The 10,596-nt window shown below is 47.1% G+C and overlaps 1 long non-coding RNA gene across 2 annotated transcripts in view; it reads right to left on the bottom strand.

Moving 5' to 3' along the window:
- Positions 1-2,776: 2,776 nt before the first annotated feature.
- The window catches only part of LOC111857648 (uncharacterized), a 22,066-nt gene continuing 14,246 nt past the window's right edge, over positions 2,777-10,596 (bottom strand). Inside the window, exon 3 of one of the 2 annotated variants that reach the window (XR_002841412.1) lies at positions 2,777-2,850. This is a non-coding gene — a long non-coding RNA (uncharacterized lncRNA). The remainder of the gene's footprint in view (positions 2,851-10,596) is intronic. The other variant, XR_002841413.1, reaches the window with a different exon arrangement.

The raw sequence follows: 10,596 nt of genomic DNA, 5'->3' as shown, positions 1-10,596 counted from the left end.
CTCGTGCCCTGTGATGGACTGGCATCCCGTCCAGGGTGTCCCCCTGTCTTAAGCCCTGTGATATACTGGCATCCCATCCAGGGTGTCCCCTGCCTCGTGCCCTGTGATGGACTGGCATCCCGTCCAGGGTGTCCCCCTGTCTTAAGCCCTGTGATATACTGGCATCCCATCCAGGGTGTCCCTCTGCCTCGTGCCCTGTGATGGACTGGCATCGCATCCAGGGTGCCCCCTGCCTCGTGCCCTGTGATGTACTGGCATCCCGTCCAGGGTGCCCCCTGCCTCGTGCCCTGTGATGGACTGGCATCGCATCCAGTGTGTCCCCCTGTCTCGTGCCCTGTGATGGACTGGCATCCCGTCCAGGGTGTCCCCCTGTCTCGTGCCCTGTGATGGACTGGTATCCCGTCCAGGGTGCCCCCTGCCTCGTGCCCTGTGATGGACTGGTATCCCGTCCAGGGTGTCCCCCTGTCTCATGCCCAGTGATGGACTGGCATCCCGTCCAGGGTGTCCCCCCTGCCTCGTGCCCTGTGATGGACTGACATCCCGTCCAGGGTGTCCCCCTGTCTCATGCCCAGTGATGGACTGGCATCCCATCCAGGGTGTCCCCCTGCCTCGTGCCCTGTGATGGACTGGCATCCCGTCCAGGGGGTCCTCCTGTCTCGTGCCCTGTGATGGACTGGCATCCCGTCCAGGGTGTCCCCCTGTCTCATGCCCAGTGATGGACTGGCATCCCGTCCAGGGTGTCCCCCTGTCTCATGCCCAGTGATGGACTGGCATCCCGTCCAGGGTGTCCCCCCTGCCTCGTGCCCTGTGATGGACTGACATCCCGTCCAGGGTGTCCCCCTGTCTCATGCCCAGTGATGGACTGGCATCCCATCCAGGGTGTCCCCCTGCCTCGTGCCCTGTGATGGACTGGCATCCCGTCCAGGGTGTCCCCCTGTCATATGCCCTGTGATGGACTGGCATCCCGTCCAGGGTGTCCCCCTGTCTTATGCCCTGTGATGGACTGCCATCCCGTCCAGGGTGTCCCCTGCCTCGTGCCCTGTGATGGACTGGCATCCCGTCCAGGGTGTCCCCCTGCCTCATAGCCTGTGCTTCCTGGGAGAGGCAACAGGCCCCCCGTGCCTCTGTACTGAATAAGTGATCATGAATTAGGAAGGATTCTAGTGCACAGATTTTTAAAAATAAAAATAATGTAAAAATGAGACTTGTGAACCAGAAAATATGAATGAAAATAGCTTAAATAATAAACAGTGGTTTGGGCAATAAATAAATTAATACATTATTTTGATAATTACATCACGCTGGGATTATTGCACACCAGGAGATTTGAAGTATAGTGTTCACAGGTAGGGCTTAAAGAGGTCTTGAATTCTCTTCAACTTTTGTTTTTTATACCTTAAATAAGCAGCTCCAAGCACACCGTCTGGATCCCACACTGCCATCTGCCATCAGAGTTTACAGCCAGGTGTTTGTCCCAGTCAGCGGGTCTCTGGGTAAAAAACAGCAGCCAGCTGTGTTCCGAGCAGCTCGATCTCTGAGAGCAAACACGCCGCCTCAAAGGATGCACCAGGGGAGGCTGGTGAACGCTGCAGCTGAGCACTCACCCATCGCCATGCCGACTTGGTGATTCATCGCCGGCGTGCGGCAGCATTTTCGCAGATCGATGACAGGAAAAAAAGCACTTTTTTTCTAGAAAGTCAAAACTGTCGCCGTAACGAAAAGCAAATCGGGGAGGGAAAGGTAAGTGGGGGCCGCGAGTGAGACTCAGGTGAAGCTGATATGATGCTCTCCCAGCACTGCCAGGCAGAAAGGATCAACCCAGCCAAAGAAATCTAATCTACACTGACCCTGCATGTTTCAACACAGTGTCTGATGCTAGTCACTGTGGTGGGGGGTGAGGAAGGGTGACGTGTTGGGCAACCCTGTGGACCCCAAAGCAGAATAAACCACCAAACAGGAAAATAATCCGAAAGCTGAACTGATATGACTATAGCACTCCAGTGCAGCCATTCTGCCTATGATACAGTCATGCATCCCTCTAACTGGGATGGGAGAAAGACAGCACATGGGGGGGGGGGGGGGGGGGGGGGTTCATGTGCTACACTCCCCTGAAGAAAAGAAGCAGAACATTTAGGGTGGCTCTGTGGGTTAGGACTTCGTGCTCAGAAGGTTGCTGGTTTAAATCCCATGAGCTCCAGAATATACAGTCGCTCTTTGCACAATGAAGTTCCCATTTAATTCAAATGATATATTTTATTCAAGAATATTTACATTTACATACAAGTTAAATGGCTAGTACAGAAGCATCGTTCACGGAAAACTTTTGCAACTTAGGGAACAAACTCACTTAGTTCTGAAGTTGACATGTGAGACAGTTGAAATACAACTTGAATCAAAGTATACAAAGTGGTTTGGGGATTAGGCTGCTGTGGGAGTTTTTGGCATCAGGTGTAAAGAATCAGCCGTGAGTTTTCTTCATAGTGCCTTTGAAGGCCGGCGTAACACGACCTGTTACACGGGTCACTCACATCCCTTTTTTCTTTGTTTCTTTTTTTAAAAGTGACACCGATGGATCCGAGGCAGTCGGTAACTCCGTCTCTGGTTACAGGAGCTGACGGCACACTTACCTGGCCAGTCGAGTGGTCCGGGGGGGGGGGAGGTGGGGGTGGCGAGGCTCCTGAGAGGGTGGGGGTGATGGTGGATCGCAGCGCTGCATGTCGGAGAGGGTGGGGGTGGCACGTGGCCATGCAGGGGAAACCTCGTCTTGCCGCGTGCTGCTTTTCTTCTTCCGCGCTCTTTGATATGTATCCACTCCGCCTCGCGGGAGCGATGAGCACCAACTTGTCGGACCTTTGGTGGGACAGACGCCGTTTATTAGCCTCTGCTTTCTGTGATGTGCCTCTCATCGCTCCGACACGTATAATTACGCTTTAAAGGGTCTCAGTGCTCCCGCTGCTCATTCGTTTTATCCCCTCTGAAGTGAGGACTGAAGCGAGCAGTGCGGTTCTCTGGGTCGAAAGCGTTCTGCTGCTAGCGGCCTCCCCGTCTTGGTGCTTCCAGCACCTCTGCTAGACTGAGACTGTCTCTGTAAACACGCCAGTCAGGATGTTTTAATTTGGAAAACAAACAAAATCTGTGAATCACGGCAAGCTAAAATCTGCTGAGGTCAGATTGTTTAAATGCTTTAAGTGCTTTTATCAGCAGTTTTGCATTAATATTTCATCTGTCCACCTTCCATGATCACTTATCATGGTGAGTCTGGAGCCTGTCTCAAGAGACACTCTGGATGGGATGCCAGTCCGTCGCAGGGCACACACACTCACACTAATATCTTATGGGCAATTTATAGCTATCAGTTTAGCTATCCTCATGTTTTTTCGATCGATCTCGACTGAGCACCATGTATGTTAGTAAAGTAATTACATCCCATAATATTGTGTAATAATCATCACCTTACATAAAGGCATTGATAGCATCAGTACTGATGAAATAAAGCTTCAAAAAAATCTACCAAATCTATTGTAAACCAGATTTTTGACGGTTGAGGGGGAAAATAATTTTCTCTTGCACATTGCATGAAATTCTGGGAAGAATCCAATATTTTGAAAGCAGCAGTACTGGTCCATGATGCCGCATTTTGATGTGACGGGGCATTACGCAGAAATGTAAACAGTGACACGGGTCCTCGTCTGTGAATAGACACACTGATGTTACACGGACTGCTGTTTGGCCAACGACCAACGCAGGACAAGGTCACGCTGTTGGTAAATGCTGCTTTTGAAATGGCAGGGACCCCTTTGAAGGGCAAGAGCAAAGCCTCCTGGGAGGTTGTTTTACCTCGTCTTTATTCCCATTTTTTTTTGAGACTGTCAAAACCTGTTGCCTAGGAAGAGTGAGAAGGCAGGTGGGCCAGCTGTTCACCTTGGCCTGAAGTTACAGATGCGAGGACGTAGCCAGTGCACTGTCAAGCCTGTGTTTAGCGCCGGTTCAGTTAACATCGCCGCGCTCTGGCCGCCCAACACCGCCTTGGAGGTAACAAAGGCAGCCATGATCTGAGGCCTCCCCTTTAAGATGATCAGCTGGCAATTGCAGAATTTTATTGGGAGACATTAAAGGTAAAACCCACACACTCTTTTTAAGTGCTTGTGTTGTACACATGCAATATGCATACATATATATTATATATAGAAACAGAAAATACTTGGCAGACGAAATGTTTATCTGGGTAGTAAGTGTATATTTTCTCAGGGGAAAAAAAAGCAATCTCACCGTAGAACATATGCAAATTAACAGTAATACAGAAAACTAACAAGAATTTCTTCTATTCTCCAAAGAGACTCTGATATCTTTCTGGATGGCTGGAATAAAACCACTTTGATCCCCAAACCTCTCCCCAGGAGCACTCTAGCCATTCCATATACTCATTGAATTTCACCACCAGCTCAATTAATTCATTCATTTAATTAATTAACTCAATGAGGTATTGATTAGAAAAAAACATGGCACGCTTGTGGTCGAGTCAAAATTTCCATGGGAGTATGGATGGCAGCTGCAAATCCTGGGGTGACATTAGAAGAGCTTTTGAAATGGCTGCGATATACTACAATAGTCTTACACCAACATGAAGATCATTCAAACAACCTTTTCTTTGACTGCCTAAGAATCTTGCATAATAATCCATACAAACATATACACAGATATATACACACATCTACATCTGTACCTGTTTGTGTGTGTGTGTGTGTGTGTGTGTGTGGTATACAGGAAAATGTACATTAAATGTATATGACATATGATACATACTGATAGCATAGCTCCATCACACTGTGTTCACTTTCACTGGCTGCCACTTGACTGTGATTGGCTGCCGTCAGGTTACCCTGGCCGTCCAATGGCTGCTCTGTCTCAGACCTGCTACAGTGGAGAGATCTGGGGAGGGGGGAGTATTAAGCAGGCAGGCCAGGGATGTGACAGACACACCATAGGTTCGCCTCACGAGTGCCTCGCGGCTACCTGGAGTCTGGCTCTTCGTCAGACTCACTTCGGTGCCGTTTTCAATGTTCAGCAGGGAAAGCAAGCGGGACCAAAACACTGCTTAGCTAAATGAGAGACACTCTGCTTCCTAAGTCTGGCACACCCACACATTTCTAAATTTCCTTTGCTAGTACAACAAGGAAGCATACACAGGCGGGGTCCACAAAACCTGCGGTCGCGTTAATCTTTAAAAACGTGTTGTGCTACGCTTGTATACCCATCTTCTGAATCACTCGATGGTATCATGCGTGGTATTGATGTTCTGCCATAAGCGTCACTTCTTTTATTGTGCATTAGTCATTTCATTTGTCAGTGCTATAATGTTATTTAATTTCCTGCGTGTTGAAACTGCGCTTCTTTTTTTTTCTTTTCTTTTTTTTTTGTCAAAAAGTCCAGCTAATCACCGCGCGGCCCGTCACCTGGCGGTTTGAGGAGCAGCACGGTATTTACATGCTTGTGTGCCTCTTATCCTCTGATGTGGGGCTTGAAAGGGGAATTCCCGCCAAAGCCCATTGTCACACTCTTCACGTGTTTATGAGCCCTTCCTACAGGAAACAGTTTTCCGCCTTTGAGGGATCTATCTATCTTCTGTAACTGCTAACATGATTATGGCTGAGATTTTCTGAAGCTTATCCTGGGTGGAGCAGAGCACCAGACTATGAGAAGCCAGTCTATCACGGAACACACACACACACACACACACACACACAATTAATTTACTCCTACCATTATGGGAACTCGCCATTCATTTCTACGGGCATAACCCTACTCCTAACTCAAATGATAATTCTTGCCCAGCTCTAACCTTAACCATAAGTAACCAAATAAAATACAAGACTTTTGGCTATTTTAGATTTTTGACTGAATTCACAGATTTTTATAAAATTAAGATTTATATTTTGGGAACCTGAAAAATGTTCACATTGTGGGGTCATCTGTTCCCTACAGTGTGGGAAGCACAACAACCCCCCCCCCCCAGACACACACACACATGGCATGGGAAGCTTAAGGTCACCAATCCACATGACCTGCATGACCTTTGGAATGTCAAAAAGCCACCTCAGGAGAAACCCACAGAAACACAAGACAGTCTCTTGCCAGGTGAGAATGGATAGCAGTACCCTCTGAACCACTGGCTAAAAATATTACTGAACAGGGAATGATTTATATGTGTCATGGAACTTTCTGGTTCTGCTGCAACTGAGGTGAGGACATCAATAAAACTGCTGCTTGACCAAGTGTATGATGTGAAGGTGAACAAATGCTATTCTTCACACCTCGGAACAATTCATTCTCAGATATTATCCTGCCCGGTTTATCTTTGGACACCATCTGAGTAGTTATGACATCTTTTATTTGGCCTTGGTCATTCTGTGGTGCCACTAAATGACTGAATTTGGCCTTAAAATCCCATTAAAAAGCACGATCAGGGTAACACAATCACAGCAATGTACTAAAGGTGTGCTTGAGAAAGTTAACTGACAGAGAATGGAATAACACTTGACTTGTTTGACACACCATGTAGAAAAACCTCACAGCGTTTTGTTCCTATTGTTGGAGCGGCTCTCTCTCCTGAGCCTCGCCTGAGCGATCCCTGGACCAACTCCGGCCAAAATCTTTGCTTTTCCTGGAGTGGAGAGTGTCTGATTATCCAAGCCGACCCAGTAGGTGCCAGGACATCAACAGGGGGACGTTCTGTTGTGGCCCAATAACTGTGCAAAGTGACTTGCGATTAAGGGACAGCGATCGTGCATCACAATTGCTGTGTGCTATGCATCAACAAACAGGAAATCACTGGCGCTACACTAGCGCTATGCCAATGGGACTCAGAACTCCGATTCAAATAAAGCAACTGCGTTTCAAACAAATCACTATTTCTCAGTTACGTTTACTATATAAATGTGTGAAATGTAGCATGATCAACTTCTAACACAGCTCATAGACCAGAAATTTTACAGTGAATACTTGTTTGATGAATAAATAGCAAAAGTCATCATCAGATTTTTTCATTGGAAGAAAACATCCTGAGGCATGGTTACATCTGAAAACTTAACTTGTTTTAACAGGACGCCATGAAGGACGCACTCGTACGCGCTCTGACAGCCCCGCCATTTGACCCTGATTTCTGAGCTTCGCAATGGTTTAGCCGTTAAATAAGGGCCAGGTCTGATCCTCTAAAGCTCAAGGGTAATTTTCTCCAACAATGGTGGAACACATCTGCTGGTTTTCACATCCCTGGTCATACTGGCACACTGCGCCCTCCGATCCGACAGAAATGGGATCATACTCACTACCTAACTCACTGGGCTTTATTTGATACTCTTAGCTGTGGCCTTTAAAGGCCAAAGAAAAAAAAACACTTGAGTCTTGGTCTTCCCTTCTGCAGCAGGGGTTATCATTACAGTCGTGTTGATGATTTAATTAATCTATAAAGGAGAATTTAATATGTGGACCTCGTTGAATCCCTGCCCACAAACGCTGGCGCTTCATAAATCATCGTAGCTGCACAGTTCCAAGAAGGTCACGCGCTCAGATCAAGCAGACAGCGGAAATGCAAATGTCTCTTGTTGTTCCCCTGGCACATAAGGAAAACAAATAAATATGGGCTGCTAGTTAACCTGTCATCACCATCTGAAATTACAACAAGAGGCCAGAAGACAGTTTTCAGTTGGCAGCCTCCCAGCAGGCTTTGATGTTACAAAGCTGTGTTGAAGGAAATGCCTGCTGAACAGTTCAGCAACATGTGTCATTTAGGATGTAGTCTCTTACTCTCCCCCATCCCTCAGCCTCACTCAGTCTCACAGTCAACCTCTCTGTTTCACACTCTGTCTCTCAGTCCCTCTCTGTCTCATTCTGTCTCTCAGTCCCTCTCTGTCTCACTCTGTCTCTCAGTCCCTCTCTGTTTCACACTCTGTCTCTCAGTCCCTCTCTGTCTCACGCTGCCCCAGTCTCTGTCTGTCTCTCAGTCAATCTCACTGTCTCACACTCTCTCTCTGTCTTTCAGTCCGTCTCTGTCTCACGCTGCCCCAGTCTCTGTCTGTCTCTCAGTCAATCTCACTGTCTCACACTCTCTCTCTGTCTCTCAGTCCCTCTCTGTCTCACTCTGTCTCTCAGTCCCTCTCTGTCTCACGCTGCCCCAGTCTCTGTCTGTCTCTCAGTCAATCTCACTGTCTCACACTCTCTCTCTGTCTCTCAGTCCCTCTCTGTATCACTCTGTCCCAGTCTCTGTCTGTCTCTCAGTCAATCTCACTGTCTCACACTCTCGCTCAGTCTCTCAGTCCCCCTCTCTGTTTCACACTCTCTGTCTCCCTCTCTTTGTCTCACATTCTGTCTCTCTCAGTCTCTAAGTCCCCCTCTCTCTCTGTCACACCCAGACCCTCAGTCTCTCAGTCCCCCTCTCTGTCTCACACTTTGTCTCATTCATTTTCTTACTCTGTCTCTTTTTGTGTTTTACTTTCTGTCTCACACTCTGTCTCTCAGCCCTCCTCTGTCTCACACTCTGTCTGTTTCTTTCTCTTTGTCAAACACTCCATCCTGTCTCTCAGTCCCTCTCTCTCACACACACTCTGCCTGTCTCTCACTCTCCCCTCTTTCTCACACTATCTCTCTCGTGTTGTTTCTCTCTGTCTCTCAGTCCCCGTCTGTCTCACATACCCCCTCTCCCTGTCTCAAACTCGGTCTCACTCAGTTTCTTACTCTCTGTGTCTTTTACTCTCTTTCTCTCTCTTTCTTAGTGTTACTGCATTTTCTCCTGCATAGCCAGTGGGTTCATTCTCTGGCTGCCTAACCATAAGCTGGACTTGTTTTAGTCTGAGGCATAGGCCAAGCGAGAGTCAAAACCTGCACTGTGATTTGAATTAAGTCACAGGTTGGCTCTGGAGCCATTTCCACCGACAAATAAAGGTAGATGACTCAAGTAAAGGGAAGGCGCCACACATCGGAGCCTCTGCCTTAAATCTGTGACCATCCCTCATGCCTTCTGTGTTAATCCTTATCCAGTCCACGCACCACCGTTCCGCGACCAGGCCAAACCGATTTGAAGCCCTGTGTCGCCCAGGTACGTCACAGTTCAGAGCACCAAGTGCGAGCCTGCCCCAGCCCGATAAAATGCGACGGTGCGCAGAAGAAGCAGCTCCCCCTTGTCCTCACTCACAAATAAACAATGAGGAAAGGGCATGCAATCTGACAGAGGAGAAAGAGAGAGAGCCATGAAGAGGGGAACTGTGCATCGACAGCGTCTTGGCATCTCAGCCAAACGGCACTGCAGCCATGCGACGTCCACACCACTCATCCAGCACAGGCTTGCCGAGAACAGCGATTTCAACTGCTCAACAGTATGGGATCTCCTTTGCTGTTTGTTTTTTTTCGTTTCATTATGCTCAAAGTGTATTCAGTGGGTGACAGGTCTGAAGCAGGCCAGCCTAGCACCCGAACTCTTCTACTATGGAATGCATTTTGTGTCATTGATGCAGCATCCACGATTTTGGGGGAAAAAATGAAATTTTGATTTGTCAAATGACAGACACTTTTTCATTTTGCTTCAGTCCATCCTAAACGAGCTTGGGTGCAGTGAGTTCCACTATAGAATTGTGTCTTTTTAATGCAGTGCAGCCTGAGAACCCGAAGATCAAGGCTACCCAATACTGGTTTTTGGTCTTGTCCCCTGCATAGAGATTTCTCTGGATTCTATGAATCTTTGAATGATATTATGTACTGTAGATGAGGAAATTCCCAAATTCTTTGCAATATTACATTGAAAAACATTGTTCTTAAATTGTTGCACTATTTCACAGAGTAGTAAACCTCGGCCCACCTTCACTGCACAGAGACTCTGCCTCTGTGGGAGGCTCTTTTTATACCCAATCATCCCACTGACCTGTTGCCCATTAACCTAATTAGTCATGAGATATTCAATCAAGTGTTTTGTTTTCGTTTACACAACTTTTCCAGTCTTTTGTTACCCCTGTCCCAGCCTTTTAAAAAAAAAAATGTGTTTCTGGCATCAAACTGAGCAGTTTCAGCATTTGATAGGCAGTCTTTGTTCTATTTTCAATCAAATATGGGATTATATGATTTGCAATTGATTGCAGTCTGTTATTTTCATTTTGCACAGTGTTCCAACTTTTTTGGAAACGGGCTTACACATCATTTAAATACAAGCCTCCCTCTTCCCTGCTCTCCACAACTGTTTTATTAAACCACATAATCAGCAATCTTGGCAAGCGCTCTTCATGTGATTTCTATATGTCATCACAACGCACCTTAGACATGGCTATTGACAATCTGATGGTGTAGCATGGAATAAAGTTAGTTATTTTACTTGTTTGGCTGAAGCTTTTACCATCTCCAGCGTGCAGTTGTCTATGTACAGCTATTTTTCTGAGAGATGGGGCCCCATCCAGGGTCTTGCCTGTTATTACCTGCTGTTTCTTCCTCATTTGGAAAGCACAGCACAGATCTGCCTCTTTGCAGTATCTCAAAATCTCATTTAATAACCCGCTGAAACTCAAAGCGCAAATTAAAGGCAAGGAGGCAGCGTAGGACGGATCCATGCGGATACAC

The sequence above is a fragment of the Paramormyrops kingsleyae genome, chromosome 4 (assembly GCF_048594095.1).
Source record: "Paramormyrops kingsleyae isolate MSU_618 chromosome 4, PKINGS_0.4, whole genome shotgun sequence".
Taxonomy (NCBI): Eukaryota; Metazoa; Chordata; class Actinopteri; order Osteoglossiformes; family Mormyridae; genus Paramormyrops; species Paramormyrops kingsleyae.
This window is presented reverse-complemented; position numbering and strand designations above follow the sequence as displayed.